This window comes from Athene noctua, chromosome 1, assembly GCF_965140245.1.
Source record: "Athene noctua chromosome 1, bAthNoc1.hap1.1, whole genome shotgun sequence".
In the NCBI taxonomy this organism is placed as follows: domain Eukaryota; kingdom Metazoa; phylum Chordata; class Aves; order Strigiformes; family Strigidae; genus Athene; species Athene noctua.
This window is the reverse complement of record NC_134037.1, coordinates 102,653,406-102,673,555: the sequence shown is the minus strand read 5'-3', so window position 1 is coordinate 102,673,555 and position 20,150 is coordinate 102,653,406. Positions and strand designations below refer to the sequence as shown.

Sequence of the window (20,150 nt, the reverse complement as noted above, 5' to 3'; positions counted from 1 at the left end):
GATTAAAACGAGATTACTCCCTGCACAGACTGGACTATCCCTCGTTGCTTTAAATGGGACTAAAAGATAGCAACCCTTTTAATTGCAATGGCAGCAAAAGACACACAAGTGCTTCAGAAGTACTCCCCCAGAAGAAGAAACAGCAGGGAACCAGTCAGGAAATTTCCATGAAAACTGCAAGCAATCAAGGTAAAAAAAAAAAACAAAAACAAAAACCAAAAAACAAAACATGGACAGGAGGCACAGACAGGACCTGAGGGTACATTCGGGGCAAGAGCCAGATGCCTGTCTGGAAGAATGGAAACCCAAATGTAAATGGAGAGAGGGAATGCATAAAGGGAACAGAAGGTCAAAAAATAAAATAAATCAAACAACACTGATGCCATAGTAGTAGTTGAAAGAATGAGGGACACCTGACAACTGCAGCCTTGAGAAGGAACATGACCAGGACAGCTGCTTCTTGTGACACAGGAGGACTGCAAGTGTGACAGTAACATTTCTCCAGTCCAGGCTGCTGGGGAAGGCATAAAAGAAACCCTCTCAGAGAAAGCAAAATAAGATACAGACATTCACAGCTCAGGATTAATTCCAACCCTGAGAAAGTAACACACAAAACGAGGACAGAGTATTTTCTTCTGGAGGCAAAAGACAAGAGCCAGTGGAAAATGCTACTTCTTCCTCCCAGAATCTCATTTTAAAGCAGAGTTGCTAGGGATCTGGCTCACATACGTGCCTGAGGCTGGCAATAAAGCTGTGGCGAGAGAAGGTGTCGTGGCCTCAAGCTGCAGAACTTGCTAGAAACAGAGCCTCCTTGGTGGTTGCTTTATGAGAAAAGGGGAAAGCAAGCTTGCCCCAGGAGAGCTGGTACAAGAGCAGCCAGCTGCTGTGCCACAAGAGCTGCCCACATTACAGCACACAGATTTATCAATATCCACTTCACAAAAAAAGAACAGTACTTGAAATAAAACAATACATATACACTATATAATAATGATACATGACGAGTAATGTCTTAGGAAAACACTAGCAGCTGAATGAGTACAACTGAAGTGCAACCCCACACGCATGCCAAAGAAGTCCCCAACGTTGCATTGACATCAAGACAAATACACTTCTCAGTCAACTGAATGTGCTAGAACAAAGCAGCCTGAACACAAGCATTTCACTTATCCTTCCTATGCTGCTTTTTGACGAGCCGGTGGCAATGCTGCGGTGGGCACTGCACAGCTTCCAGCCGCAGCCAGGCTGGTGGCAGGCGTGCGATGGGATGGCAGCTGAACCGCCTGCGTGCGGGGGGATGCCAGCACAGGTCGGGCTGAACACGCTCTAAGAAGTCCTGAAAGCAATTTTAATTATCCATTCTTGGAGCATAGGTAGACCGGTTCCAACACGTGCAAGTGAAGAAGCTCGTTTACATAACAAATGAGGTATGCATAGGAGATGCTTTGTATAATAGCACTGCAAGACTGCAAGACCTCTCACCTGAAGAGCTGGATTTTACCAACTACAGGCATACAAGACCACCTTCGGGTAGAGAGTAAACCATTAAAATATTCGTAACACAATTCAACAGTGGCATGAAAGAAGGTGGTTTGAACTGACAAAATGCCTAACACTTGCAAAAAACCTAAGCAGCATTCTTGCAGACTCCACACAGTGCCAAGAGCCATTCAAAGTTTTCTGTTCTTACTTGGGCAGCGACCCTCCAAAGGGTAACTCTTCTTAGCAAATAAAACTTTAATGAACAAAAAACAAAACCACCAGAAAAGCCCCAAGATTGTCTACAAGAGGTAAATCTCTGAATCCAAGGAAGAAGTCATTTAGTCCTGGTCCTCACACAATGACATCATACATTTAGCTGTTTCCACTCATTTTACAACCAAAGGCCAAAAAGAACAATAGGGATTTTTGAGACCTGTAAATGGCACAGAGCTCAGGAAAACAGAGGAGACAAAAAGAAACACTGAAGTGATAAGAGCTGGGTAGTTGCAGGGTGGGTCGTAGGTAGAAAGACAGCAACAATCACTATGTAATACTACTGCTGTACTTGGCTGTTTGTTGTTTGAATGTGGTTATCCCAACACCTAAGAGTTTTAAAGACATCTACTCCCCTCTAACAGTGGAAGCCTCTGAACCAGAAACCGAAAGAAAAAAATAAAGTATCTAAGCGCTGCCTTTTAAAAACACTGCTATTAAAAAAAATTTAAAAAAAAAATCTATGGCTTCCTCCAGCACACTAGTGATAGCTATTACTAATTTCAAACTCAAACCTAGAGGTTTTCTACTCATATACACTGTGTCCTAATAAAACCAGACTAAATTATAAAATACTGCAACAGGAAAAACAAGTTCTAAAGCACAGAAGTTAAAAGAGCTCAAAGATATTCTTACCTTTCAAACGGGGGGGGGGGGGGAGTATCTCAAAACTGAACAAAAACTCTTCTACCTCATCTGTTACTTTATATCATATAAAGCTCTAAAATATCTGAATAAGTACGACCTATCTTGCTAACCCTCATTCTTGGAAAGCCATACATTTTTGTCTTCTAGACTTAGTAAATCAGTTCATCAGGAGAAAGGACTGGGACAGAAGTTGTACAGAACAGCAATGGTCTCTGCTTAGAGGCTCAGAGGGCCATGTAACTTAAAAATAAGTATCTCAATTATTTGCAGCGTTCTGTCACAGAAACAAACAATTGTCTTCAACCCAAACAATTAACCAGTAAGACTGTTTTGCATACAAACATGTTTATCTTACCCTCTCTCTTACCTTATCAGACACATCTCCTTGTCCTATTCAGAATCCAGAAAGTCATAAAATTCCATCTGTAACAAAAGGAAAAGTCCATTAATACCTCCTGATAACCGTACAACAAAAGGCTAATAAACAGTTCAAGATTAAAAAAAAGCTAAACTTGTCCTGCCATTCCAGTATAATCTACACCCCAGGCAAATCGCCCTCCCGTCTGCAGCAATCTGGGAAACCTGGATATAAAGGTATTAAAGATGTTGTAACATGTTCTGTAAGAAGCATGCTTTTCCTCCTGCGGCAAGGATAACAGAGGTGGCCAAAGCGTACAGGTTGCCCAGCCGAGTCATAAATAAGTCTGCAGCATCCTCTCATTAAATTAAATGAGCATCAAATTACATAATGTGAATGGTTGTAAAATGAGACCAGTGGTAATGGCTAGAAATAATCACAGCGGTGTTATACATCGTGGAGACAATTTTCCATCAGTGTATCAAACCTGGGTAGGCAGCACCTTTTATCTCCAGGCCAAGAAACTGTCAGCATGCAGCCTTTCTTAAATACAGTAAAGCATGCAAGAAACAGATGGAACAAAGCTCTCATGCATGAATTTAAGTGACGCCTATCCTGAACAAGTACATTTAATTTCTTAACACCTTTACAAACCAACCTTTCAATGCAACGAAGTTGTTTCTATAATATAGGTAAACATGACGCAGTCTGGCATACCTGGGAAAGAGTACCAAGCACCTAAACAACAAAACTGCAGCCTTGGGATTGTCAATAAAATTTACAGTTACGATACTCAGGCTTGAACACTTTTCCACGGCACTGTCAGGAAGAGGACATGGGACCTGCAATCTAGCCAGTCCGTGAGCCACAAGGGCAGAAGACAGACCTCCTGTCTCGCAACTTTGAAAAGCCTAAGAATCTGCCTTAAGTGAGAAATGTGAATCAAGGATTTAAAAAACTAAACTAACCCCTCCACACACCTTTTTAGCCTTTTCAGCATCCTGCCCACAAGACCCAGAAGCCTATTAGTCCAGTGTCAGGCTGGAAAAGGCCAGAAATGTATAAGAGTGAAACGGCACACTGTATGAGAGAATACTAATAAAAATTTTTTTAACAAGTAAGAAGAACCAACCCTTATTTTTTCAATCCAGTTATCCAGGGGAGATGTGGCAGGAATGGAAGGATTTGAAGCAAACCATTTTTGTGTTTACTTTTCCTGTAGTGATGCTAGTAAGAGTATCCCTGTGTCTAGAGTACAAAACTAGATGCAGAGAAAACTTTGTGTTTTAGTGGTGCGATGTCCCCAATTTGCACCTTTGCTTCATTTTCCTTGGACACTGAGCGGCCCCAATGGCAAGGGACCCCAGTGTTTAGAACCACAGGTGCTCGGCACCATGGGAAGGTGACATCCTTCACCATGCTGTGCTGCCATTTCCCTGCCAGCAAAGCAGGCCGAGCAGCACATGGGTCTCCAGGCAGGAGGGCTGCCAGGGAGCCAGGGTCCAAACTGCCTGCTCTGGAATACTTCTCTTTTTCCCCTTTAAGGGTACAATAGTGTACACTTTAAGTGCTAAAAATAAATTCACTTTCATCCAGTGAACACCATTTTCTTATCTTCTACTGATGATGATTTATTTTTTGGCTTTATCAGAATAATATGACAACATACTTCCACCTTCCTTCCTTTTTTGGATACTTTTTTTTGTTTTTTTCTATGAAGAAGAGATGTTTTGTCTATGTGACAAAGATTTGAACAGAATAGAGCCACTGACCAAGAGCCCACTTGAGTATCCCTACCCTCCCACTCCTCTGCCAACCCAGTAAAGTTTCTCAGAGCACAACCTCTTCCTGGCTATTTTCAGAGAAATTGAAGCAATCATACAAGAACAATGGGGAAGTTTGTTTTACTCGAAGGGTAAATGTTTTGCAGCTTCCAATGTAAATATTTTAATTAACAGATTTTTTTTTTTTTTTTAACTCTCTACTGCTTTACTTGTGGTCACATTCACACAGAGCTATCAGAAGAAGCAGCACTCAACTCCTCTAAGAAGGAGGAAGACAGAAATACAACACAGAAAAGTGATATGACTTCAGAAAATGCACCTTCATAAGCAAATCAAAACTCACTGGACATTTGCTGGGGGAGATCTGGGACAAAAAGAAATAAAGAAAAAGGAGTCTGCTCATTTCCTGCGTCTGGCTGAGGGCTCATGTTAGTTCCCATCGAGATAGTGGGCCTATTTTAATAGCCAACTTGCAGAAAACCACAACCTAATCTGCTTCCAAAACAACATTACACCCAATTACCAGGCTACAAGGAAAAAGTGACAACTACCTTTTTGCCTCAGCCATTAATACAATGGCTGCTAACCATCCCATCACTCTGCATCAACTTCACAGATATGCTCAAATCTCTTCTTAATTATCCATAAACCAAGCGTTGTGGACTCTGTAGCAGGATGGCACTCAGATTTGCTCTCTCTGGGCAGGACTGTTTTGGTACTACAGAAGGTGGCTGGACAGAGATGCCAAGCCATCCTGCTCCTCTGGTGGTTTCTGGGTCCAGCAGCACCCCCAGGTGCAGGCAGCTCTTCCACTCTGAATGGTGCCTCTCCCTGCAGAAACCATCTCCCTCCTCTGCCCCTAGATACAGGGATAGAGTTTCAATGCAATATCAGCAGATGGCTGGCATTCAAGGTTTTTTTCATTTTCTTTTTCAAATGAAGTGGGACACAGATGGTGCTGTTCCTGCTTTCCCAAAGCCTGACTGGAACGTGAACGTAGACCTGTCTGAGCTGGGAAGCTCAACTCCATAGAGTGTTTCTGAAGAGCTGCAGAAACTACTGCACAGACCAGTTTAGCCTGAACCAGTCCCACACGTGGCAGTGTTTCCCTTCCCCTGCTTTTATCTGAATAGGAGGTTTTGTTCCTCTTGTACTGACCTCACCACACTTGATGCCTGTTAGCAACATCCTTCCAGAAGTTCAACAAGCAGCTCTGTAAAAATTCCCTGCTGCTGTCAGCAATATGCATGCTACCTCAGGTAAAATCCTCACCATGTACTCTTCCACCACGCCATGCAAAATGTTGGTTGTGTTCATGTACGACTTCCCAGATTCTGCAATTCTTGTGACCACCATCCACACCAGCAGCTCCATCACCTCCTGGTAACCATGGCGGTGGCACCTGGCTCGTCACATCCTGTTAAGCAGTGGCCAGCACTGGAAAGGATGGGAAGAGGCCCACTGCCGTCTTTCCTTGCAGGGGCTACTAACTGAAGGAAGAGTGAGACCTCCTGATTGAAGCTCATTGAGAACAAACCTTCCACAGTCCTACATTAGTAAATGGTAACTATCAACCACTCCCCATTAGGATGGGGGGTGGTGGGGAGAAAGAAGGCCTGGCTGTCAACTGAGAGAGATCCTCTAATTTGGCAGCAGCAGGAAATGCTGGGGACAACAAGGCAATTGCTGTTTCTGCACAGTCAGCCTGAGGCTGGTGCTCATGCAGAAGGAAGTGGATGCAAGCAAATACATCACCCTCTCATGGCGTACACCCACCTTGGTACCTGTCTCCTGTGAAGGATAAACGGATTCCAAAGGGCAATACCAGCTGAGAGCTCACCATGTGGTAGGGTGATTTGGAAACATTTCTCTGCAAGACCTTTCTTGTCCCTGCTAATGCCACAAAGTGAAACTACATCTCCCGAACCTGCATTTGAGTGTTACCAAGCACTGCTATGATTGTACACACATATACAATATCAACTCTAGCTTCCACACCAACAGAGACTTGCTTTTATAAAAACATTTATTTCCCCATATTCCTGGCTATATACACAACATTAAAACACCGAGTAAGAATCAAAGATGTAAATATCTCTGCTCAAAACAGAGCTCTTGCAAAATAAGCTCATACCACGTTTCATGAAAGACCCAAGTGAGAAGACAGACTCTGCATTAAGCCTTCAATGTGCATGGACTATGGAGGAGGAATCTCTTAGCAAGTGAGCAACCTAAGGCTTAGGCCAGTCCTTACATCTTCCTCTCTGATCTCTTCTAGGGAGTCACTGCACTCAGCTTCTTCATGTGTCTATTTAATAAGCAACATGAAACTGGCACACCTTACTGGTGTCTCTGTGGTCTCCTCATCAGGGCAACGAGTAGAAACGTTCCCCAAAGCTGCAGCACATTCATAAGTCACCCATGCCCACGGCATGGAAAGAGAGGGGGGAGAGAACAGATGAATGTTAATCTCTCCTCCTTGCCTCCAGCAGCAGTTTGTACTCTCCCACGCAGAGAAAAGGGAGGCTGTACAATTTGTGGAGGCCAAACTGTCTGGAAAAATGTAGAGAGAAGTGATGTCAAATTCTCTTCTCTATCGATTCTCTTACTGTAAGAAAAGTGAAAGTCAGTCATTGAATTGCTGATGGAAGATGAGACCACAGGATCTTTAAGGGGCTGTTTTTACGTAAACCGCAGAGCTGGACTACTCAGGATTGTATCAGCTCAACATATTCACTACCTAAAATATTCTGCTTGCACCACATGAACTTCTCATGGGGACTACTTTTATTTGCAGATTACATTTTTTGTCTGATCATAGAAGCACACAAAAACTACACAAGACCACTCCATTATGGATGTTAATTCACAAATGTAGGACTCTTCTCTAGCCCACAGGACTCCGAACACCTACTTCCTAACCATGAGTAGGTAGCCAGTAAACACATGAAATACCAAGCCTGGAGAAGTTGCTATCACACACACTTCTTTAACTGATTAATGCCTCAAAAGTGTCCGTCAGCACGCAGTACTGTACATGCGCCAAACGAGAGCATGAGGGAGAAATTCTTAAGCAGGAAACAGAAGCTCATCTTAGATTAGTGCAGCTCACTCAAGTACAGTGCTATGCTCAGATTTGGTTTTGATTTGCAAACCTTGCTGTCATTGGCTAAAAGGATATTTGAAGTTTTGTTAAAAAAAGCCAGAAAGCTAAAACTAACAGACAAATGAAAGTTGCCCTGGCAGCAATCAGTACCTTTAAAACCTATGTAATATGCACCTTTCTCAGCCCCTGTTTTACAGCATCCTGCTTCTTGCCTTCCCATCTTCCCTTCCAGCTGAAGGCAGCTGCTCTGATGGGCACCTCCCTGGTCTTCATCACATCATGTGCAAAAGCGTGCAGCAGAGAGAGTGAAAAGAGCATCTCCCCACTGCAGGGGCTCTTGACAACACCAGCCACCTTTGAGATCAAGAGCCCACCACCACCCCCCCTGAATCCCTACAAGAGGAGCACTTTGTTGACTGTTGAGATGTCTTACAAATAAGCAGCAAAGTCCAACACCAAACTGACTCTGAAGAAATTTTAAATGGCACCTTGGTGGGCTGGCAGCAGGCTTCCAGCTTTCACCATTAATTCCAAAATTTAACAGACCTGGAGTCATCATATTGCCTGAAGATGGGAAATCCTACCCTCAAACGCACATGCCAGCAACTGCAGCCATGGTTTCAATTGCAGTAATACCTGCCCAGTAGGAACCCCCCCTGAAAGAGGTGACTTGTTTACCCTAACTCATGGCAAATCACTAGTTGCAGTATGTCTCTGCTACCAGAACTTGATCAAGGCCAAGGTGAAAATTTTTCTCCAGGTAATCTAGAGAAGAAATCTGAGTCTTAAAAGGGAAAACTTTAATCAAGATTGAAGGGGGTAAAAAGCCTATTTAATGTTAGTATTTATTAGTATCTGGGCTTCAACTGTGGATAAACACACAAGAATCTGCCTGTGCACATATTTAAGACTGTTTACACATGAAGTCCAAAAGGATGTCCTCATTTTATAAATAATTTGATCCGATGACTACATCAGAAAAAAGTGCAACTTGAGGCTACATACAGAGGCAAAACACTTGGCTACTGATGTCTAAACAGGGGGAATAAAGACTAAACATCAGAGTCACTAAAATTCAGCAAATGGTTTATAGTCGAAGCTAAGCACATTAACATACTGCACATTCAACACACCAAACCGTGACTCTTCTTAAACTTTTAAAGCTGTGCTTACCCACAAGTCATTTTAAGTATTCAACATGAGATTCTCCTAAATGTAAACACTCCATCTGTCACTTATACCTGACCACATAAGCCATGAGGCAACGCCTTACTCCTCCGATGTGGCAGGCACAGCAAGCCGGAAAGTGCTTGTGGAGCTACAGGGCCAGGTAACACACAGGCAGCACTGGGAGAAGTCTCTCCCAGGAATGAGGACAAAAGGTTCCTAAAAGATTTACTGGTGGAGCTCAAACCATGCGTTTCTGTTTTCCTTTGTCACATGTATGTGCACGTATATGGTTGTAGTTACAAGTGTATGTAATTTGCTTAAGATCAATCACTTTGCATGCCAGGGCAGCAGGGGAAACAGAAACCCTGCACACAAGAAACTCATTACCCTATGAAGAAATACTATTTCCAGCTAAAATTTGCTCTTGAGTTTGGTCAAATGCACAAACTTAGTTTCCAGTTTTTTCAACTGAGAACCTGTGAACAGCAACATAAGAATACCACAAACTATCTCAAAAGTTGGTCAAAGACGTACTTTCTACCCCAAATTTTGGGTAGACTTCCTAAATTGAGCAAATGATGTTTTTATTGTGATTTTCCCTTTGTCTGCTGCAAGCCATAATGCCAGGTCATATTCCGAATACACTGCTCAAGGCCATGCTTTGAGTTTCAAGCAAGAGGAAATCAAGAGGTCAGTATGCAGAAGGGAGGAATAGAGGCTCCTTAGTTTTAAAAAGTATGCATGTATAGCATACACATAATTTTGGTGTATAGCTACTGATTCTGTATACACGATATCTGATATACAAGTTCAGTAGACAGTATCTGATAGACAGTATCAGTAACAAAAATCTAAAAATAAAGTATAAGTCTGTGCTTTTAAGAAGACCTACATTTTTGACCCAGAGGAGCAATGAGGACTTCATTTAACTTAAAATCAGTGACCACATGTGGTAAGAAAGGCTTGCCAGGATGTGATCCTTAATTATGACTTCATCTTGCACAGCTCCCTTGAAAAAAGAGCTGCTGAGACATATTGCCCAAAGCAGCTCCTACAGAGTACAGCCCAACCAAAGAGGAGACCAGGGTGCCAAAAATAACAATAAAAAAGTTTTCCCCTCAAATAATGAGGTGTCCCTTATAATTCAGCCCTATAAAATCAGATTTGTCAAGTTCTAAATTGGGTTTCAGCAATATTTCATTACAGCATAAATCTTCCTTACACCCTAGTAAAGATGCCTAATAATTTAATATGCTATAATATTTTTTTTTAATCTTGAACTCGTCAAAAATTGCCTGAAATAGGCATCTATTTTACAGTCCATTTTCCATAGAGGTATAGATTCCAAAATGTAACTGGTTCACATTCTGGAAAAACATTTGCAAAGTGCATTTACATGTAGACTAAGAAAGGTTGTAATTAACTCTCTTGGGTTTCTTAGGTAGGTCAGTGCACATCCTACAAAGGCTTCTGTATTATCCCATGATATTCACTGAGCATCCTTTTTTTTCTGAAAGCAGCAGAACCTCTTGAAAATAATTACACCAAGTAAAAATTTCGTAAGAAAGAAGTGGGATTCAAGAGCCGGAACTTTTAGAAATATTTTTCTAAACTTTTAATAAAGAGTTTCACAGCCCTTTTTTTTGCTGAAATGGATTACTACACAAAATGCTGAATTACAACTGTCTTACATACTACTATTTCAGTGGATAACATGCACAGACTTCACATAAAAAGAAACAAAAGGAAGAAGATATTTAAATGGTAGGGGAGGAAAAAAAAAATACTGCCAGTACTTGTTATTAAAATCTGTAATTCCCATTTCCTCCTAACTAATCAGGTCTGTAATAAAACAAACACCATTTCAAAGCAGTTACCACGTCTGTATAAACCATCACTGTAAAAAGTTAAGAATACAACCACATCAACCACTACAGTATACATTTTTCTTCATGAAATAGGTATGATGAAAACAGATACATAAATTTAAGATTGCTCAAAGTCTAAAAAACCAGTGATGTCATCATTTTCCTGCTGCCTCTGAGAAGTAAACACAGTTTACATCCTCGCTTCCTGCTGTCCTGCTTTACTTTTCTTAACCCAAGAATCACAGGACTAGCACTGCAGCACTTTGATACTGGAATCATCCAAGGAAGTTGGGACAAGTCTGTTTCACATCTTGCCAAGCTTCTTCTATCAGCAATTCGATAAAACCTGCACTGCCAGGAGTTAAAATAAAAGGCGAAATGCGCTCTTATTTACTATGTCTCTATGAGCATGTATGCTATTTTTTTCTTTACTCTGTTCAACCAAGCGTCACCCTCAGTGTATGGAGAAGCTAATTCCATGGTCCCAATCCTGCAAAACCCTGCTAAAAGGCGGCCCCGGAAAGCATCTAAATCGAGTACGCAGCAATTAAGATCTCTTTGACTAGTCTGCTTATCGGATGATTGCACTCCCTGGAGTGCAATCTTGATACAGGCTTGAGTCGAGATAGTGAGTGTCACAACCATTTCACAGTCTGCTGTCAGATCTTTGAGACCAGTTTAAAGAAGGAAGGGGAGGAAAAAAAAAAAAAAAGAAAAAAAAAAAAAAGGTGGTTTGGGTTTAGTTGTTGGTGTGGTGGTTTTTTTTAAACTTCAAATATTTTACAATGGGGCAAGGTTTTAACAAAAAAGTTACTTTAGGTAACTGACTCCCTGGCTAAAGAGCCAGGCAATCTAAAAGCAGTTCCCTGCAAAAAAGCTGGGTTCATACCAACCGAGGAAGTTCCTAACTCTGTTTTTAGACTAACATACAGCCAACCCTGTTGCTTCTCTCTTGGTTCCCACAGTGAAACAGTGGGAACTTTACTTTCCCCTTTACTTCATTTACCAAACCACTAAGTTTTCTGTGCTCCAGACTCCCCTCAGGGTTGCTCAGGCTGGGGTGGCCGCAGGAGGGCAGAGACTCGGGCAGACTTCAGAGAGGCTGCAGGGGGTGTCTGTAGTTCTCTCTTTTGGAGTCAAACACTGGGACTAAGACTGTTAACAGGAAACTCCTTAGTTAACCATTTTTCCCAGCATTCCTAGGAAACAATCTGTCTGATTTTTTTTTTCAATTAAAACAAAATAAAAAAAATGCCAACAACACAAGAACACACTTGTCTAAGATTAATGCCCCGCCAGTTTCCCAGTTTTTAAGAACTGGGTTGGCTTTTCCAGCCAAGGAGGAAGTGAGGCCAGACTCAGAGAGCTGTTGGGCTGATGCTGATCTGCAGAAACTCCATGGAGCTCAGTAAAATTATTCTACATTTATTTACAGCTCCAACAATAAATGCAAAACCTGGTAAAAATGGTTTTCAGGTATTGAGACTGTACTAGTCTTAAAAATTTACTTCCAGCTGATAACTGACTTTAGAACTGCTGATAAAGGAAGGACCTGTCTCAATTCGTGTCTTTCTAAATTCACTTCCCCAGGCATCTCAGTTAATTCAGTGCATCTACTACAATTAGAGCTTACTTTTGTTCTCCTCTGCTTTGTATTTTACAACATCTGCAGTCATATATATACATGAAATGCATATTAGAATTTGTTTGTTTTCAAACAAGTGGCGTACAATAAGTAATATAAATATCTGATCTTATATTACCAAATCACCAATACTTCAAGCAAGGGTTTTTATTCAGTTGGCATTCTTTTTAAAACACACACAAATCCCAAAGAAAAACCACACAACACAACAAAACACAAAATAGTTCTCCCTAGTACTTACCTGCCACGAAAAGTTAGTATTTTCCTTAACTAGAACATTTTTATAGCTAGGAAAATAATGCATAAAGAAATGGCTAAGTTCACATGCTTGTACATATGCTAGTTAAAATATTTCTCCAAGGAAGTTTAACCGAGTTATGTCTAACACACATAGTCACATAAATAGTGCTGTCCACAAAATACTACCAACAAAATTATCAGTATAAACAGCAGAAGAAAGATGTGGTAGTGTTCATCACACAGGTGGATCATCTGTATACACTTTTAACTGTTACAGCCTTGGTTAGTCTTCATACCTGGCAGAGTTTGCATCTACTACTTCCAACACACTTAGCCTTGATTTTGAAATCAAGGTACAGCAATTAAATTAAAATCCTCACATTGACTACTCCCCTCCCTTTCTTCAAATCACAGAAAAAATAACAACCAAAAAACTCAACCCATCTCCAACACCTTTTCCCAGAAGTATGCTTTCTAGGTTTTCATGTACAAAAGAGGTTGGAACTTGCCCCAGCTGATCTGTGCAACTTTGACAGCTGCATTTTCAAAATAAAAGCCAGGAAATTAGTCATGGTAGAGTAGCATCTCTAGGGGACAGTTTGGGTGGCCACCAGCAAGATGCGCGTGGAAGGATGTGTGAGAGGGGAAGATTGGTATCTACCACTTCCTCCCTTGTGCCAAAAAAAAAAAAAAAAAAAAAAAAAATTAGAAGAGGCAAGAGAGTTCTTACTCGCTTTCTCACTCGGCCCCAGGCATATCAGAGGGCCAATGCTGGTGTTCATGCACCGCCCGAAGAAGGGGCAAGACCAACAGATTTGGTGGGAAATTCCTCAAAGCCAAAACCACATGGTTTCACCCGTATGGCTAGACAGTGATTCCCTGAAGTGTCTCAGCAAGAAGTTGTTACAAAAATAAGACCACAAACCTGTAAGGAATCAGGCCACCAGTACAGTCCTTCCCAGTCACCAGCACCTACATGGTACTGTTCATCTCAGAAGGGTCATCAGAACATCCACACCCATAGAAAAACAGAGCAGCCTAAAATACACCACCTCCTGCCTATGGCAAACCCGCAGAAAAAACTTTTTTTTTTTTTTCCCCCCACTTCCCCATAAAGAAAGGGGGACATCACCATAATAGGAAAAATTCACTAGGTGAAACAGACTATTTCTTTAGGAGCTAGTCCATGCCCCAACCCCAGCACAAAGAAGTGTTAAGTGTCTGACTGGACTCACCCCACAGGCAGCCAGCAAAAGGTAGCACTCTCCCCAGAGAAATTTTAGAAGCTAAAGCAACTACCCCCTTTGACAAACCTGAGCAGCTTTATCTTGGGGATGACCCAGAGCCAAATCAGAGCAGTTCAGCTCTAAACCAACAGATTTTACCAGTTACACACAGTACGTGCTGGCTGTTTGCAGTGCCACCTTGGCACACCTTACAAGTCTGCTGTCCTCAAGAACAGCACCAGTGCTCAACAGCAACAACAAAAATTTTACCGCTACCTGCAAAAGGAGACAAGAATCAAGTTTTCCTCCAGAGGCCACTTGGTTAGCCCTGCCAGGCCTGCCCAGCCTTCCAGCATGACCACACCTTACGGAGGGCGGGTTTTTGGGCCTCAGAGGCTGCCGAGACTCTCTGCAGCCAATGGGTCCCACATCCTCTACCACATGTCCCATCACTGAGAACAGAGACACTACCAACATGGGCACAGAAGGAAAAGGAGGAGTGACAGCAACCCAGAATCTAGCCCTTGCTGCTGAAAGATGAGGACGTGAGCAAAGGAGCGTCTCTTACCAAGAGGGACCCACTCTGAGCACACTCCCAGAGCAGCAGTGCACCAGACATTACCATACATAGGGGCCCAGCAGTCATATCCTAGCGGAAATATTTAAGAAAACACCACTTTTCCCCATCGCTCGCACAGGATGACAAAGGAGCAAGAAAGACCCCCTGAGAAACACAGGGAAAACCATGCAGAAAGGCCTTCTGCTAGGCCAAGGAGACGCCAGTCTCTTGAGAGCAGAAGGAGAAATGGAAACCAGCAGACTGGTTACAGAGCGTTAAAAGCTTGGCAGACAGCTGCTCCACCAATGGAGATATAGTCAGGGAGTAACTTCCACAACAGCTCTGAGGGCTCCAGGATGGAGAGGAGACCCTCAATCTCCTTCAAAGACATCACAGTTCCTAAATTACCTTGAGCAACCTCAACACCACTGACCTAAACAATTCCTTCCAAAGACCTCAGCCTAATGCACTAGCCTACATTTCTTTCTTTCATTTGTCTCTTCCCACATCTCCCATCCAGCTTCTCTCCCTACCTTTTGACTTTTTACCTAAGTCCAGGCACAGCAATGCTGCACAGCACCAAGAGATGAGAGAGCCAAATTGCTCCTTCCCAAGCCACAGCAAACCCAGGAGGAGAAGGAGGAGGAAGAAAGAGGGGCCCTAAGCAGAAGAACCCAGCAGGGATCCCAACATCAGCTGGCAACAATCACAATTTGGCCAAACCTGATTAACCCACCCACAACCCGGGTTTCTGGTGAACTGGTGTCTGCAGATTATAAAGCTTCACGGGAAACTCCCTCTTCCTGACTGATGTTCTACTCCTTTATCCTTATTAACATCACTTGTTTATTTTTATCATTTCTACTCAGAGCTCTGTAACACAACTAAGTCTCCACTTTCCAAGCACTTGTATGAGTTTCCCACAGTTTTAACCACACAGTAATTACACAGGCCCGTTTCTCTGAAACTTCAAATGTTAATTAACAGTGAAAGGTCCATGTTAATAGCTTTGCTTTTTTTAAGCTTTCTGGGATCTTTACTTTACTCCAACTTCACACAGCCAGGAAAAGGGAAAACATACAAGCAATGATGGCAAGAAGTAAGATAGAACTAGGCTGTGAATTAGTAAGAAACTGAAAAAGTGATTGATGAATAATATGGGAATGATGGACTGGGTTATTCAGTCGCATGAAGGGATATGACTATGTGACAGGGCCCATATTTATATCACACACAAATGTTTGGTGAATTGGAGTTTCTCGTTTGCCTTCTCTCATGTTCATTTATGTAGCCTGCTCCCACGGCCTCCACCAAGAGCCAGACTCTCCAACGGTCTGTGCTGTCTCCTAGAGATGGAAAAGCCTGCTTTGGGGTCAGTTCCACACAGTTTCCACATCTTTCAAGTTATACATGTTTCCATCAGAGACCATTAAACAAACCCCTCAACAAACAGACCATTTCTTGCCCAAATAAGAGTTTACTATTTTTCTGGAAGCCAATAAAAGGCATTTCCATTAGAAACAATTCTCCTTACCACAGCATAAAAAATGATACAACACAAAACCATATAATGACATTTGTATTTGTAACTTGTTTCAAGATCAATCCTCTTCAACTATTTAAAACAGGTCAGAAAGATACTGGGGGGAGGCAAAGCTTACACTTCAGGTACACTGCTTCTGGTATTTCAAAGGTTTAATACAGATATTATCCCATAAACTCTTCAGCATCGCATTTATGAGCGGAAGGACACATTTATTTCTTTGCATAGGAAAGATGGAGTAGATGACCATCATGTCACTGTTGTAAACTGCTAGGTCATAAAATAACCTACAGCCATCTGAATTTGTAAGTTCCTCTAACGAAGTAGCACGTGCCAAGCCAGGCAATCCTGATGAATTACATCAGTGGCCTATAGACATCTCAGAAATAATTAATCTTCTCAGAGCTGCATCTGCACAAAGGCATACATACACTCACGCTTCTGAAGGAAAATAAATTGACTTCTTACATCCACATATTTTCACTTGAGCGTAAACCTGCAAGATTATTAACTATAATAAAGCTCTAAAATGGATGCTAAAATGGTGTTTGAGGGCAGCAATCAGACATTCCAAAAACACATATAAGCTGAATTCTAGTGCACTATATAAAGGCAAGTTTCAACTAGAAAGCTTTACTGTGATTTGTGGTACTTTAAAAGCACTCTTGTAACAATTTTAATAGTTTAAAATATTGGACCTTAGTCCCAAAGAGATGTAGCTAGCTCTAAACTACCATTTTAATGGAATTTTTGCACCCTCTCTCCATGCTCTACTTTATAAATAAACCTCTAGACTTTTTATTGATTTTTTTAACATGACAGATTGAGCCTCTCTAGCAGAAAGGGCCAAAGAACAGCACATGAAAAATTACAGGTTCAGAGTTTGTGAAAGGGACAACAATAACAAAACCCCCAAAGGAAAACAATCGCAATATAATGCATATATGCCTGTGTTCATTGCTTTTCAGATCTGCACTCTCTGTGTGTATACGTATCTCTCTCAAGACCTCTTTATTAAATTTATTGTCAGAAACAATTAAAAAAAAAGTTATATCACATTCTGTACATCTTTCTCAGTTAAAAAGCATAAACTTGACTTCAGTGTGTGACTTGAGTAGCACTTGCTCTGAAGTGGTATAGGACATGCCATCAAAATTCTGCAGTAGTTCAAGGTCTAGGTTCTGAAGATGCGGAAATAAAAACATTCAAGAAAGTATATTTTATTATTTTATGGTATATATAGCGAGAGCTAGCACAAGTTAATACAGTAAGCTGGTCTTATGGGGTCCTGTGCCAGACAGCTCATCAGAATACTGTCCCACTGACCCAAATTCTGTAACCAGCTCTGCCTGTGTGAACAGCACCAAGTGCATTTGTGGTCAAGCTGTGAGATCACTACTCCTCCCGCAACCCAGCTCAGAACATACTACAGAAACACAGAGTGGCAGAATTAAAGCTTACTACCCATGTGTATGGATACAAGTGTAATGGATTCATAACCCACCCACACAAAAGACACTGTTTTCTGACACAGAGAGGGACCTACTCTGGTTGTGTGATTCAGTTTTCAGTTACCAACATTTTGTAAGGGATAAGCAAAACAGCCAATAACACAGGTTCCTTTCTTAGACAGGGAAGAACATGAAGGACAACCAATAAACAGGAAACACAACAGAATGCCAGCAGCAACCCTTAAACTTAATAAATAAAATCATAGATATTTAGCAGCCTTTTGTCTTTATCCCATTTGGTTCATCTCTCCTTACTGCAATTTTTTTTTTTTTAAATCTGGATCTGTTCACTATATATGTGACTAGATTAAAAAGACTCCTTGAACACATGACTGTGCAATATCGTTTGAATTCTTTGCAGGATCTTGCAAACTCCTGTGTGTTTAATTTTAGAAACAAGGACAACAAAAAATATTCAAAAACCCAACAACGTCTGCCATTTCCATATGTGCTCTATATTTTACTAGTTCTTTACCAGAAATGAAAAAAAAAAAAAAACCACCTAACAAACCCCCCACAAAAAGAATGTTAGGGGCATTATGTCTTCCCTGACACTCTGAAATGTAAGATACTTCTGAATTGTCAGTCTCCTAGAAATCTGTTACATCCAGCTCTAAGTTCCCCAACTAATAAGCAGAAGGAATGGCAATTTATAGAGCTATTTGTGGGGGTGTGAAGATGATATGACAGCAATACCAGGACTACTGGGGGATTCTGGCCATGCAGTGTCCTGGAATGATTTTCAGTATACACAGCCACATCGTTTCAAGTCCAGAGTGACTACGAGTCTCCCCACATCTTCATCTTGGTGGTTGTTCTTCAGATGATGAAAGAAGATGCAAGATCAGCAATCATTATCACAGTAGTAAACAACGGGGACCCAATACACATGCATGCAATGCAACAGCAACCAGTATTAGAACAGCTCAGGGGTCTCGACAAACATACAGGGAAAGGTGGGGTCAGTGGGAGGATCCAATCTAGAGATTTCATGTCACATCTCCAACCAGCCCACACCCCCTAAGTCACCAAGCAGGTGCACCACATATGTCCAACACAGTGCCTGTGGGCTGGTGCACGTATCAGAAGGGACAGTGCTTTTTCCTCAATTCAGCCAAGCCAGATAGACAGACCCAAAACTAGACTCCTGACTCCTTCTCAAAGGTCACACCTCTCTGCAGGTGAACTGTGGAGCTGAAGGACCAGCAGTGCTACGAACTGTGCTGTTGCTCTGCAAGAAATACAACCTTCAGAGGCCAACGGTTTCAACCTGGACTTTTTGCTGGCACTAAACTCACATGAATCTTTATCCCCATTAAGTCTGATTTTTAAATACTGCTCCGCCTCGGCTCACAGGCACCTGCTACTGACAATTATCAGAGAACATATGTAAGAAAAAAGAATAGCATATGGCTGTACAAATAACTACAGCAACGAAGTGCTCCTCTCAAGCTCTAAAAGGGACAAGTAATTTCACCGGCGTTTTCCAGCAGGCCACCTCCATGGCTTCTGTGAGCACCCACCACTCAAATACACACACATGGGGTAACACCGACACGTTCCCTCCCAGGGCACCCCTCAGCACTTCCCCCTCCATCCCCTCCTCCTCGACTGCTACAGAAGAGCTCAGTCAGAAGAGACATAAAAAACAAAATACAAAGCATGCAGATGAGTATCCATAGCTTTCATGTGCCAAGAGCCCGATTCAAAGCTGTTCCTGCCAACCCTCCTGCTGAAGGCACCCCGAGGCCTCCTCGCCTTCCTCCCAAGGCAGAGGGTGTCTGACGCAAGGCGGGACAAGAAGGGAAATCACATCCACTGCGGTCACGGGTGGGTTTGTTTCGCTGTATTTATTTTTTTTTTAAAGTAATTGGGATCAGTCCCAGTCTGTCTCAGACCTCCCAAAATTGTAAACATAAATAAAAACATTCTGCATATAGGACATTATGGTTGGAAATTTAACAAGAGTAGAGTCAGGGCATTTATTATCTTTTTGCTTTGTCTCTGTGCACATCTGGTACCACTATCATCACAGTACCAAGTCTGATACATTCAAATGCATAAATTCAACGTCACATTTCCCCCTTTTCTCTTCTTAATGTATTTATTTTTCCTCTGGAAAGTGACTTACTTTAAAAATTGCTTTATGATTAAAAAAGGCAGCAATCAACTTTTCAAAATGTCAACTTTAATTTGATTTCTGCTTCCCTCCCCCCAGCTCCTCAGGTTCTCACAGGAAACCCCCATGCCTCCATGTTACACTTTGCCACAGCTGCAGCTTTATAGTCAACCCCAAAACCTTGGTGTTTCTGGTAGAGATGAGGTACTCTATTCCCTGCCACAGAGTTCAGGTTTGCATATGGGACATTTCAGGCACAACCTAAGAGCTTTAGTTCAAACACCTACTCAGTCTCAGAAAGGCAGGGGGTTTAAACATGCACAGCTTAGGAGACATACCCATGTGATGATGCACCATAGCAAACTTCAGACCTGGTCACCGATAGATCTGGCGAAAGACAACGTGCCATCCCTTGCTTGTTTACGCTGCACTGATGCCCCCAGGAACAACATGGCATTAGGTCAGCCAGTCTGGCTGCACGCACAACAACGCAACAAGTTATATCCCTACCAATTTCAAAAGGCTTTAGACCAGGTCTATAGTTCTCTTCATCATTAATGCCCTGAATTTTGTATGATTAAGTTATTGTGCCACAGTCAGCAAGGGAAGACTCACAGC

The 20,150-nt window shown here is 42.0% G+C and overlaps 1 protein-coding gene across 3 annotated transcripts in view; it reads right to left on the bottom strand.

Moving 5' to 3' along the window:
• The window catches only part of TRERF1 (transcriptional regulating factor 1), a 101,393-nt gene that overhangs the window by 68,758 nt on the left and 12,485 nt on the right, over positions 1-20,150 (bottom strand). For all 3 annotated transcript variants that reach the window (XM_074897137.1, XM_074897139.1, XM_074897138.1), the window contains exon 2: positions 2,771-2,826. The gene's annotated coding sequence lies outside the window, so the exon portion shown is untranslated. The remainder of the gene's footprint in view (positions 1-2,770; positions 2,827-20,150) is intronic.